This window comes from Theropithecus gelada, chromosome 10, assembly GCF_003255815.1.
Source record: "Theropithecus gelada isolate Dixy chromosome 10, Tgel_1.0, whole genome shotgun sequence".
NCBI classification, from domain to species: Eukaryota; Metazoa; Chordata; class Mammalia; order Primates; family Cercopithecidae; genus Theropithecus; species Theropithecus gelada.
The window spans coordinates 2,285,494-2,299,833 of record NC_037678.1 but is presented as its reverse complement, the minus strand read 5'-3'; positions in this window follow the sequence as shown (position 1 = coordinate 2,299,833).

Below are 14,340 nucleotides of genomic sequence, written 5' to 3'. Positions count from 1 at the left end.
AGGTAAACTGAGGCCCATGGGGCACGGACTGTACTCACTAAGCACCTTTTTTGTCCCAGACCATCTGCCAGGGGCCTGCTTCCCACAGCAAGCCTCTGAGATTGGGAGTATCATTCCCATGTTATAATTCAGGATTACTGAGGCTCAGAGAGGTTAGGACACCTGCCCAGAGTCACCCAGCAGGCAGGCAGTGGCCCGGTGGCTTCAAAGCCCTGCATTCCAGCAGGCCAGCCCAGGGGGCACTACTCAGACCCTTGGGCCATGGCTTCACCGTAGGTCCGTGTCCTCCTGCCTCACAAAAGGGCAAGCTTCCATTCCTGGATGAGCTTCCAATTTTATAGAGTGTCCCAAGCTCCTGAACGCAGACTCCGAGCAAAGGAACGCAGGGCACCCAGAACACCTCGTGCCTGAGGACTATGAGCCGAGCTGACAGCAGGGACTGGTATTTCCCAGCTCCCACTCCAGGTGTGAGAGGGAGAAAGGGAGGAAAGGGGAGGGAGGAGGGAGGGAAAAGGAAAGCGGAGGAGGGATAAGGGTGGCGGGAGGAGTCAGGGCCCTAGGGCTGAGGAGCCATCCTGCAGACCTGGATCCTGTACCTCTTTCAGAGCCTGGTCAGCCTCTGCAGCTGGCACGTGGGGTCCACCCCAGCCCAGGAATCCACACTGAAGGCATCCTGTGCCTCTCGATAGCCCCTCTGACATTTTGGCTTCAGGCCATGTGGCACTGGGACTCCCTCCTCAGGAAGGCCTGGAGAAGCCTTTGGTTCCCTCCTGAGCTTGGGGCCACGCCAAAACCACCCATGTCAAGGCGGCCCACGCGCAGACCGAGGGTGGGTGGCGGGTGGGATGGTGCCGGCAACTTGCAGCGGCTCTGCCACTGCGGGACTCCTGTGGTTCTCCCAGGCCTCCTTTCTCGCCTGACCACTGTCTGGAGTGACCCTCATCAAGATGTGGCGTGACCTCCTCTCCTCCGTCCAATCAGACCCACGGCCTCCCCCTAGCCACAAAGGCACCAAGCAGGGTCGGTGGGTGGAGAGTCAGGGTGAGGGGCGGCGTGGCGCCCATCGCGGAGCCCGGAGGCCCTGGACCTGTGTCTGCGGGTGAAATGAGCAAGCCTGGCTTAGAACTTCACAGTGGAATTGGAAACGATGTTTCCTCTCCAGTGAATTCTAAAATAAACACTGTGCAGCCGGCGCATTTCCTGTGCCCTGCTTCTCTGTACAGCCGCGATTCACTTATGATCTTGTCGGTTATAAATTGCAGCCTGCATTTCTCATATCAAAATGCACAGCTAGTGATATTTAACTCTAAAGAAATATATCCTCCGGCGATGAATACGGTCAGAAATTACTCACTGAATTTAACCAAGGAGAGAACGATGCCGTAGAGATGTACAGCATAAATTCACAAATGTGGGACAATGGCCACCGTTTATTAACATTTTATCTCCTCCTGGAAACGTTTGACCTTGCTTCAGCGGTTTTATTGGGAGCAAGATCTCTAGAAGCTCCCATTTCCCCTCTTTCCAAAAGCAGCCCGAGCTGTTCAAAGTAGTAAATACCTTTCAAGTTGTCATTTCCTGATGTTTTCTTTAACCCGGGAGAGGAAAAAAAAAATTGTGGGGAGAAAAGGTTTCCCCCAAAATAGTGCCTTTGGAACTTGTCATGGAAATTCAGGTCGTTGAAACCTGCTCAAGTTCATAAAAGGAAATGAAAGCCATTTAACCATGGGGGGCTGAGGTTTCTGACGAGGGCACTGGACTCAGGAGTATTGCGTATTGGAGAGGGAAGTTGGGGGCCTGTACCTGGCAGGCGTAACCAAATTAAACCCATTCATTCACTCGCACACTGAGCACCCATTTGGCGCAACCAAATTAAACCCATTCAATCGCACACTGAGCACATACCCTGCTGTAGGCCTTGGGCGGGATGTCAAACTGAAAAACATACAAAAGGGACAGAACCAGCTCCTGGCCTCGGGGAGCCGGCAGTCTAGGGTCTAGACATCCAGAGGAACAGCCAGAAAACAGGAAATAAACACAAGACTTACAAAGGCTTACGAAGGGCTGCAGGGTCTAGAGGAGGGGGCGTGTCTCTCCTCTTAATCCACACCTACTAGGAGCCCTGTCTGCGTCTCCTTTAATCCACACCTACCCAGGGCCCTGTCAGCGTCTCTGACCTTCCTGCTTCACTCTGAGGTCTGGAAGCCTCTGACCAGGGTCTGCAGTCAGGACAGGTGAGTGCAAGCTGTGCAGAAAGGTGGCCAAGGCAGCAACGGAGGCCAGGGGACCACGTGCCTGGGGCCCAATGTCACACCTCATCCTTGAAGCTCAGATAGGTGAAGACGAGGAAACACTTGACCACAATCATCTGTCTCCCATGAGCTGAGTAGGAGGCGAGATGCTGCACAATTGCAGCCCATGGGTGCTTTCCCGAGATGCACTAGAGTGAAGGGGTTAACCGGCCCTTCCTCTATGCATCTTACTGTATTTTTGCAAATATAATGTATGTTTATGATAAAGAGTAAAGCTATCCCAAAGTGCAAAGAAGAAAACAAATCAGCCCCAACTTCTACCACCTGGAAATAACATCATTATGTAAAAAAAACACATTCTACATCTCTCTTGATAGACAGAGAGAGAGGGAGAGAGAGAGAAGTGGAGATAGGGATGGATACACACAGAGATAAATACTATAAATGATTATGTAAAACAGGGATGTCTAATCTTTTGGCTTCACTGGACCACATTAGAACAAGAAGAATTGTCTTGGGCCACACATAAAATACACAAACAATGATGACAGCTGATTAGCTAAAGAAAAACATCACAAAAAAGATCTCAGAATGTTTTAAGAAAGTTTAAGAATTTGTGTTGGGCTGCATGCAAAGCCATCCTGGGCCGCATGCAGCCTACAGGTCACAGGTTGGACAAGTGTGGTGTAAAATAAGATGGTGTCATACGTGATGCCTGCAAAAAAAACTGGGTTAATAAAGGGGATGCAAACCAACGGCGGGACTCTAGGCTGGGAGCAGCTCAGCACACAGGCACCAAAGAAGGCCTTGCTCGTGTATCTCTGCCCAGGCCCTACAGACTCCAAAAAATCAGTTTTAGTGGCGTAAGGGGATACAATAGAGAAGGACCCAGCGACCCCTGCCATCTTCTCTTCTCACAAGCACTCCAGCCCCAACCCCACCCCCTTTTCCCTTCTTTACCTGGATTGTGGCCATGCCATTTCCACCACCTGAGAACTGCCCTCAGGTGACCCCTGCAGCAGCTCTCCCTGAGTCCTGCTGCATATGCCAAAGGGCGACCCTCAGAAATAATTCCCAGAAGAGCCGGGTTCAAGTCCTGGCTCTGCCCTGGGTTATCTGCGAAAGCGTGAGCAGGTCACTGGCCTTCCTGGAACTCAGAGTCTACTCCCTGGAATGAGGAGATTCTCCTGAGATTCTTCCCAGCCTCACCGAACATAAGTCTGTGGTCCTTTGGGAGCCCCAGCCCACTCTGGGAGCCCCATCCTGCATGACTCTGCCTGGCGTTGCAATTCCTGCATGAGTGCTTCATTGCGTTGCAATTCCTGCGTGACTGCCCCATTGAGTTGCGATTCCCACATGAGTGCCCCATTGTATTGCGGCTCCTGTGTGACTGCACCTCACGTTGCAATTCCTGTGTGAGCACTCCCATTGCATTGCCGTTCCTGTGTGACTGTGCCTGGCGTTGCAATTCCTGCATGAGTGTCCCATTGCGTTGCGGTTCCTGCGTGAATGTGCCTGGCATTGCAATTCCTGCGTGAGTGCCCCATTGCGTTGCAGTTCTTGAGTGACTATGCCTCACGTTGCACTTCCTTCTGCATGTGCCTCTCTGCTAGCACTCCCAGAGTTCCTGACAGAGTCTCACACACAGCAGGTGCTGGATAGTTCCAATGAGATTCTTAGACACACGTGAAGCAAAAATGTGTAAGCTCCCTAGGAGTAGGGTCTCTGCAAAGTTCCCCAATTCATCAGCAGTGTTTGGGCTGCAGGATCTGCAGCATCAAATGGGTTTAGGAACTATTCCATGGACAGGTGAGCAAATAGATGAAGGAAGGGATGAATGAATGAAAGAATGAATGAATGATTGGACCGTTTTCTTCTACAGATAAAACAAGAGGAATTTAATTCCTTCAGCAGCCAGGGCATAGCTCTGGGGAGGTAGAGGTCCTCTCCAGCCAGTGCAAATGGAGCCCAGCCCATTGTCCTGGGGGAGGGAGGCCACAGGTGCTCCAAGGCAGGACCCTTCTAAGCTGGTATAGTTCACCTGGGAGGGGCGAGGGTGAGGATCAGCAACAGCTTGCTCCCAAAGATCTGCTGAGCACCCTCCTGCTGCAGCCCACCACCGCGCCCGGCTGGGAGCAGCCACCATCCACCACGCACGGCCCAGTAATGGCTCATGAATCAAACTAAGCAACTCAATGTGAAGCTAATGACAAAATCTGGAGGAAAACCCACCTTTCTGGTACCATCTAAGTGGATGCTATGGATGGGAGCAGATGGAAGAATGACATATTTGTGGATTCCAACCACCATCTGGTCACAATTGATGGCCCATCTGACAGCAGGTCATTATTGTTTTTCTAGCATCATTAAAGACGCGCTATTTATCTCTGTGCACCATTTCTGGGTTTGACGTGGAGACCTTCAGAGATTCCAACCTCTTCTCTCCGGTGACCTATAACTCACCGCATCCTTTGGCCGCCCCGGATGTGTTCCCGAGGTCTCTTGAGCTGACACGGCTCTCAGTTTAGCTGACTGATTAATTCAACTCCCCCCTTTCCTCTCCCCGGCTCTGCGGCCTTGCGGGGTGCCTCCAAAGTGCTCATTGGCCATTGGCCCTCCTTTGTTAGGTTTAACTCTGCAAACTTCCAAAAGACTACAGCTTTCATGCTGCACTTAACGCTGTTTCTGCCAAGTGAATCCTGTCTTTTTGACTTTAAATTTTACTGGGTGGGAAAGGACAACTTTGGTCTAGTTTACAGAGAGCTGGCTCTTTGACTCGGACTGTGGTTGGGCCAATGACCCAGATTCGGTTCTGGCTTTAGCAACCATATTCATTGTAGGGGGAAGGAGTTTCCAGAAAAAAAAGGAGGCCTTCCTGTCAAAAAAAGGGAGAAGGAAATCATTCAAACCATCTGTTAAAAGGCATAAACACTGGGCTCACGTGAAAAGGGAAAGGGAATATGTTATTTTTAAGAAAACTATTTAAGTGTAAAAAATACATTTTTTCCCTAATTGCAGATAAAACCATAATTTTAGAGAGAGGGGATTACACATACAAAATATCTCAGTTGTATAATTTTAGTAATAGATATGGTGTTTAGATGTATCGTTGGATGGCTCTTTTATCATATATTAGGAGTTCCAGGTCTGAGCAGCGCATATGAGTTGAAACAGAAAGAAATGGTTTCGCTTCAAAGACAGCCCCGAACAAAAGCCAGCTCTGATCAATGAAGTGGCCCAGGAAGTAGCCACATCGACCCTAGCTGAACTCATGGCTGGGGTGTCCCGGGACGCATTTCATTGTTGTTGTTTTAATTGTGATAAAAATATACATAATACATAGTTGATCATTTTAACCAGTTTTTAAGTGTGCAGACCAATGACATGAAGTATATTCACATTTTTGTGCAGCCATCACCATCAACCATCTCCAGAAATGTTCACATCTCGCAAAACTGAAACTCTGGACTCTTTAAACACTATCTCTCCGCCCCTCTTCCCCCAGGGCCCTGGTAACCAACCACCATTCTACTTTCCACGAGTTTGACTCTTCTAGGAACCTCACAGAAGTGGAGTCGTACGGCATGGTCCTTTCGTGCCTGGCTTATGTCACTCAGCATAACGTCTTCAAGATTAACCCATTCTGTAGCATGTGTCAGAATTCCCTCCCTTTTCAGAGCTGCATCATATTCCACCATGTAAATGGACACGTATCATGTATCCACTCAGGCACTGGTGGATTCTCAACTGCCTCCACCTTTTGGCTGCTGTGAATAATGCTGCTATGAAAACATGGGGGTGCAAATATAGTTTTGAGTCACTGTTTTCCATTTCTTAAACTATATACCCCAAATTGGAATTGCTGGATCATATATATGGTAACTCCATGGCCAATTTTTTGAGGAACTTCTGTCATTTTCTTCATAGCAGCTGCACAGTTCAGCATATTCCTATCAGCAATGCACAAGGGCTTCTATTTCCCGGGGGTATGTTATTTTATGACTCAGTTAAGCAAAGCAGAGTCCACCAGGGACACCAGGAGGCCGCCCTGCAAAGCCACTTGGAGCACCAAATAACCAGGTGGGCAGCTGAGAGCCGATCCCAAAGCATCTGTGGAATGGGGGCTGTGGAAATAGCATTGACATCAGAGCTGAACTTTGCTCTCTCTAAACCCATGATCTGTGGCCACTCTCTGAGCCCCAATTCTGCAAAAGAGGATAACCCCGCCCGTTTCACTCACTCAGTCCACAGATCATCTGAGGTTGCCTCTCCCACCCTTCCTCCCACGTTGCAGAGTGCCATGTCCTTCCTACCTCCAATCCTCTGCTCCCCTTTGTGTAGGCTTCCCTGCCCTGGAGCCCAGAGAGAGAAGGGAGCTGTGTCGGCAGCCCCAGCCTCGTCCCCTCGCTCACGCACAAGGACCCTGGCATGTGTGCGCCCACCAGTCACCTCATCTGAGCTGAACGGTGGCCACAGTGAATGCAAGCCCCGCCCAGCCGTCTGGCTGTTAGTGCAAGGCTCTGCAGGGGATGCACACAGAGCTCTCTGCAAATGGTCTGTTGGCCTGGAGCAGGCAGGATGCCCACCCGGCCGATTGGGACTTGTTCCTTTTTCCGGTACATCCAGCTCCCTCGCCCACGGCCGGAGGCGGCCAGCTTTCCGCAGGTTGTAGTTCACTGACTAATTGGCAGGAGCAGACGGGGCCGGGGTAATGGGGCCTCTGAAAGCGAGTCTAGTCCAGCCTCGATGAATACCACCTTCTGCTGTCTTCGCCGAGCCCTGAAAAGCCCTTGTTTCCGGCAGATTCCATATTGTCTGTGCTCCTGGTCCACATGGCAGAGCAGGCAGCCTCCGCTCTGTGCGCTCTGGAACAAATGGTTGACGCGCACCTCTTGGAAGAGGAAGCGGAACAGGTGGCCCGATCATTGGGGGGCAGGCTGTGCAGGGTACCCAGGAGGTGGTCCTGGGGTCTTGGCAGGCCCATGCCCTCCTCCACAGCAGCATGGAGCCCATGGGCAGCTGGCATCCAGCCCATCGGTAGCAACCTTGGCAGACAGACGTGCTGAACTGGGGTCCAGGAGGGGCAGGCCCGGAGCTTCAGGCTGGGCCTGCTCTCTGCAGGAGCCTGGATCCAACTTTAATCAGAGATGACTGATGGTCCAAGGTAGGGTTTTGTCACCAGTCAGTCAGACAGGACAAGGCGTGCTCACGCCCAGCCCGGCTGCGAGGACAGGCCACAGGGAGGTGCGACAGGCTCGGCAGCTCCTGAGCACCAGCTCTGTAGCCACCCATCTGACAGGTGCCCTGGAAGGCTGAGCTGCCACCCTGGCTGTGGCCTTGCAGCTGCAGCTGGCGTGTGGCTTGGGGGACCCTGGGTCAAGGTCACTCAGATTGGTCTATGGAAGGCACAGTGGGCCTGCTCCACATCAGACCCGAGGGATGCTCCTTGAAGAGCTGGAAGGATGGAGGCCAAAGTCTGAGAAGGAGGCTGTAACCACTGAGAAAGGGAGCAGGTGCAGGCAGCTCTGGTCGGGGGGGATATGGGGGAAAGGGCTTGATGTTAGGCCCTCGGCATGATGCAGGCTCTCTCTGGGGCGGGGCGGGGCAGCGGCACAGCGTATAACCACACCATCGGGCCCAGTGATAGCACAGAGTATGTGCACAGACGCCACTCTTCAAGGGCGCTCACAGCCCTCCACTCTGCTGAGCCCGGCCTCAGATCCAGGACACCTGAGCACACAAAGCAGGCACCAGCATAAGTCGATCAGAGTGTGTCGTGGTAGTAACAGGGCTGGCTCTGGGACAGGACAAAATTGGAGCCTGTGGGAGAGAGGGTGGCGCAGCCCAGGCAGGGACAAGGGCTCCACCAGGTCAGCCAGGGCTTCAGCCTGGGCAGGGACAAGGGCTCCACCAGGTCAGCTAGGGCTTCCTCCTGGGGGTGGAACACCAGGAGGGACCCACAACAGAGTGTGCAGAGCTATGGCTCCCTGGGCTGCAGGTGCAGGACCAAGCAGATCCTGCCTATCCCCAGCACCCAGGACAAAGGCAGGCAGCCAGGCGGGAGGCTGATGGACTTTGGGGGCCCTGAGAAAGGCAGCCTGGATGGGTACTCCAGGCATCTTGGCACCCAGCCCTGCTTGAGCGCCACACCCTTCTGCTGCGAGACGCTCTGCACCCCAAATGCGCTGCCCGACTGCTCGGTGTTTTCATTTTTTCCTCTGCAGAGTAAGGATATATCCAGCAAGATTGTCCTGAGGCTTAAAACAGATAAGTAAAAGTGCTTTGGAAATTGTGAGCTACCCTCTCTGAATGTCAGACAATATTATTTTTGAATCAGCTTCAAGAGATCACTTGAAGGGAAAGTATTGGAAAATTGATTTTTTTTTTTCTCCCATTGGTTTAACAGAATGGTTCCCCTGCCTTGATCTCGCTGTGCCGTTGTCCTTGACTTTGGGGGCTGCCTTCCCCTTGGGACTGAGTGGTCTGTGTCTGGAGCCCCTACTTGGTCCTAGCAGAGCTGACATTGTAGATAAATGGCAGGTGAATGACAATGAATAGAAGGAGGAAGAAAGCCCAGGGGTGGAAGGTGGCAGGTGTGGGAACATTCCAGAAGCCTCTGCCCCCTCTGTGTCCATTCCCTAACAACCCCCAAGTGCTCCATCAGGCTCAGTTCCTCCTGAATCAGTTCCCCAGGTTCCTTGGACAGAGTTGTCTCCCCAGAGCCCCTCTGGCTTCTCCAAAAGATGAGGGAACTCTTTGACATCGTAGAACATCCCAGGTCCAAAACGGACCTGAAGGTCACCTAAGCCAACCTCCTGCCTGGCAAGGACCTCCCTTGGAGAACCCTGGCTGATGACTGTGCCTCATAGCCCAGGGACTCAGAACCTCTCCAGCCCTACCGATACCCAGAGGGTACCAGGGTTTGGAATCTCCCACGCCTTGGTCCTGGCCCATGTTCTGGATTCTCTCAAGACACACGACATTCCAATGAAATGAGGACCACTCTTGCTTTCCCTATAGGCTTGCTTTGCTTGCTTTTCCTTCCCTTCCTTCCTTCTTTCTTTCCTTCCTTCCTTCCTTTTAAATGAAATAGCCACAGTTCCTTTAGCCTTTCCTCCCAGGTCACTTCGTTCTTCTTCCTTTTTTAGACTGTGGTAAAATACATGTAACGTAAAATGTAATATCCTAAGCATTTGAAGTGGACAGTTCAGTGGCATGAATTATGGTCACGTTACTGCACACCATCACCACCCTCCATCTCCAGAACCTTTCATCTTCCCAAAATGAAACTGTCCCCATTAAACTCTCACTCCCTACACCCTCCCTAGCTCCCGGCACCCAGCTTTCCACTTTCCATCCCTGTGGACTGACTACTCTAGCTACCTCCTCTAAGCGGAAATCACAGGATGTGCCCTTCTGTGACTGCCTTATTCCACTTAGCACAGTGTCCTCAGGGTTCAGCCACGCTGTGCCATGCAGCATCCTTCTTAAGGCTGGATAATTTCCCATCCTATGGAGAAAGCAGTGTTCATCCATCCATCCATCTGTCAAGGGACACCTGGGCTGCCTCTACCTTTTGGCTGTTATGGATAAGGCTGCTGTGAACAGGGATGCACACACGTCTCTTCCAGCCCCAGTTCTCAGTTCTGTGGGCAGACACCCAGCAGTGGGGTTGCAGGGTCACATGGGGCCCTTGTTTGCACTTTTAGCCCGGGCACCTCCGGTCCGAAGAAGGCCTCTCTGGCCCCAGGTCAGCCTAGATGTCTCCCCCGGCAGCCCCATGCCCGGCTCTGCTCCTCCCTTCCTCCTCCCACTGCAGCAGAGCTTCCTGCACTCTGCCTGAGCCCCCAGATCCTCCCTGTCCTCTTCAAGCTCAGCCTCCAGCCAAGTGCTGAGCAGGGGTCAGGAACGTCTTTGAAAAAAGCCAGGTAAGCCACGTACCCCCAGTCATCTCAACGCTTCTCTCCTCTGGACAAGCCCCAGCTGCAGGGTGGCCCTCTGCAACACATGCCCAGCTCTCCTGCACGGCCCGGTGCTGCCTGCACAGACTGTTCCTGTGGGAACCATCACCACCCCAGCCATTTGTTATCTCACAAACCAGCGGGTCTAACTTCAAGAATGTGAGGCCACCAAATGGGAGGCCAGTGTCCTGGAGGCTCACGTCCAAGCTCTGAGTCAGAGGGACCTGGGTTCAATCTGGTGCCCTTCACACAGAGCTCCGCAGCCCAATCCAGCCCAATAAAGGGGCCTCCAAGAAAGTCTGGGGGGGCCATGAATCCTGCCACCTTTACCGCCCCCAGAGCCCTGGGAGCAGAGCTGCCTTCCCAGCAGCCGGGCGACTGAGATCAGGGCCTGCCTTACCCTGGGCTGCAGGGCGGGTCATGTCTGCAGCGCTGCCTGCCAACCCCGTGCCATGGTGGGGTCCCATGTGGGGTCTTGGCAGGGAGGAGCAGCGAGAAGCAGGGAGGACCCTGACCCCTGCAGGCTACCCATGAAGCTGAACCCCCATGCTCAGCTCCTTCCATCATGGGGAGGAGCCAAGAGAACCCTCCCCATGGGACATGCCTCACCCAGCACCCAGGATGGGAGCCCTCCCCACGGAGTTCACTCCCCAGCCTGATAGAGGTATGAGCAGCTTCCGGGGCTGAGATTCAGGTGCCCGCTCTTCACTCTCTCTCCTCCACCATGGATGGAAAAGATGCCTTCAATGGGGTCTGAGGGCCCCACGGAGGAAGCCGGCTGTGACGCGGCCAATCCCTGACTCTGCAGAGGGGTGCCTGGGCCCGTTCCCATCCCCGACCATCTCCCTCAAGGTCTCCCCGGGCTGTGTCCACACCCTCAGGGAAGCTGGTGGGGGTGGCCAGGCCAGGGTGCTCTGGGGCAAGGGAAGCCTGGGGAGTATCATCCCTGTGTTTATCAGACACTCAAAGCCCCACATTGGGCCCAGCTGCTGTGTGAGGCTGCACTCCTCCCAGTGACAAGGCTGCTGTCCATTCGTTCTTAATGTGCTCGTAATGCGGCTTGAAATGAACACAGTCTGGTTATTTATTTTTCCTTTTTGGTTCCTGGACACCATCCACGGTGCAGGCTGTCCAGGGACGGGCGTGGGGAACACGATGGACACGTTCAAAGCCAGATGCTCCCAGTCTTCCACCTGCCCACTCGCCCTCCCCACCTCAAACCCATCCCAGCTGAGGCAGAGGGCAAGACCCAAGCCCCAGCCCGGAGACACTCCCCACTTACACAGCACAGCACAGTACAACCCAGCACAACACAACACAACGCAACCCAGCACAGCACAGTACAACCCAGCACAACACAACACAACACAACCCAGCACAGCACAGTACAACCCAGCACAACACAACACAACCCAGCACAGCACAGTACAACCCAGCACAACACAACACAACACAACCCAGCACAGCACGGTACAACCCAGCACAGCACGGCACGGGGAGGCAGGAGAAGCTAGTGATCCACGGGCGGGGAGCTTTGGCCTGGAAAGATGAGCACATCCTGGAGGGGAGGGTGGTGACGGCTACCCAGGGTGAATGTGCTTAGTGTCACTCAACTAATAATACCTAATGATTAACATGGTAAGTTTCATGGTTATGCATATTTTACCACAATAAGAAATATTTGTAAAAGCCCGCTGTTGACTTCCCAGTGCCACCATCAACCTCCAGGCAACTCTAGGCCTTAGGACCCCCTTCTAGCATCAGAAACACCCTCTCCTTCCCTCCACTCCTGGAGACTTCTCCTATCCTCCCAAGCCCAGCCCTGACGCCATCTCCTCCACCAGCCTGCCTGGGACTCCCAGGGAGGACAACACAGACAGCCCAGCCCGGCTCTGCCAGGGAGCAGAGTCAGGAGGGAAACCTCAGGGGCCTAGGAGGATCAGGACAGGCCAGCCCAGAGCTGGCTCCATTTGCATTTGCATCTGGTCCCTCCATGGGTGAGGTGGAGGGCAGAGGAGCCTAACAACCCCCAGGGGCCATCCCTGTCCCCCAGATCATGCTGTTTCTGCTCCCCAAACCCAGACTCAGAGGCAGGTCCGGGGGGGTGCTGGATGGAGGCCGTCGGCACCAGGCAAGCCACAGACAAGTCAGCACTGTGGACCCCCGAAGATGAAACCGGCGATCCATGAAGAACTGCAAAGCCCCAACGCAGGCTCCCGCTGCTTCTAGGAGCCTGGAGCCCAGTGTGGGGCTCTGCAAATGTGTTCTCGCCCAGAACAAGTTTTAAAGACCTGAGCCCGAAGTCATCGAGTTTTCTTTCCTCTCCTCCTCCCCAGGGGTTCAGCCTGCAGACAATTCCATGCTGGTGCACTCTGTATTAAACAAACATTATTCCTCACAATGGCTTCTCACAGCTGGGCCACTTCAGGCCACGCAGGGGAAGAACTCAGCCTGCAAGTCCTGGAAAGAATGCAAAGCAGTGATTTGTTCTTTTTCCGGACCCCACACACAACAAGCTATACATAAATGCAGAAAGTGATGCTCATAAATTCTTTATGCTATTTACTTAGAGCCTGTGCTTATTAAACTGGTTGGCTTCCAAAAACTCCTTGTAGATTTCTCTCTCAAAAAAGTAAGTTTTATTTCTCCAACCCACTATGAATTAAAAATGGGTCTTTGATACACTCAGCAGATTTTACCCCATCCGTTAGGCTTATGTAAGAAGTAGAAATAGCCGATATTCAACAGCAGTGCGGACACACACACACACTTTTTGCAATTGTGTAAGTTGAACAAATTCTTAGGTGGGACTTCTCCATATTCTCTCTTCTTTTCTTTCTTTGCTGTTTCACTCTCTTTGGGATTCTTGCACACTGGGGTGAGCAGGCAGTGAGAGAATCTCTCTTTTATGAAAATGGCTCTCAAGTTCTCCACACCCACTCCTACCTGGATTCACGCTGCATCTCAACATGCCCTGGAAGAGACACTGAAAATGGATGCCAACACGGACTTTCTTGGTTGGGAAACTGCGATTCAGCTTGGGTCATGGCTTGCCCAGTTCACAGAGCCCAGGGCAGCTGAGTCTGCTCAGAGCTGGAGTCCTGACTCCAGGTTGCTGCACTGAGCTTACAGGTTCTGGACCCAAAGGGTGAAGTGTCCTGGGATAATGGAGACTTAAGTAGGTCGGTCCCAGGATCCAGGTGTCTGGGTACCCATGAGTCCCAGGGCCTGGGTGTCTGTGCTCACGAGCGAAGTACCCAGAACATGGGGTGTCATTTCATTGCCTTTCTGCTTTTTGTTTCAATTGTGTCTCTGTTTTTAGGTGAAGCTTCCAGGAACCCTAACTCTAGGGTCATCTTATAATCAGGGTCAGTTATAGAACTTGCCAGACCAGTGAAAAATGCAAATGCAGTTCTCCATGTTTAAAAAGCAACAACAACAACAACAACAACAAAAAGAAAAACGCTGGCAGAGATCGTAAACTATAAATCTTTTTCTTCTAAAATATTTTGTTTCTTCTAAAATGTAATAGAGATAATAGTGACATGAAAGTAAGAGAAGAAACTTTTAAATTGCAAAATAATATTTTGAAGTTATCATTGTATGCAAGATAATGATATGTTATTAATATAATGTCTTGTTTGTCATAAATTTTTCTGACTACAGATTTGTTTATTAGATTGTCAAATGTGTATTTTCAGCAACTTCATTTTTCATCAATATAATTAAAAACAATGTCAGTTACCTGTGGTAAATACAAGATCGCAAATAACTTTTTGATAGTTTTTACTTTTGAAAATCATTTTATGCTGATGCATCAGTTCCTGGGGTTATTTACAATATTTATCTGCCATGAAAACATTGGGATACATTTATGATAAACTATTTCAAAATATAAATTTTAGTGCATCTATAGCTGATCATCCTTGTGGAACGATTTTTCTAAAAAGATTTAACTCTTCATATAAATCGCTTTTGTGTAATTTTAAAATTAATTCCAAGTATAAACTTATATAATGGCAGTTTAGCATTTTTTCTGACATTTCTTGTAATACGTGGAGTTACACAAGAAATCAAAAGTGGCTTCATGTTTTGTGAATAATTCAAATGTTTGCTTTTGAATTCTA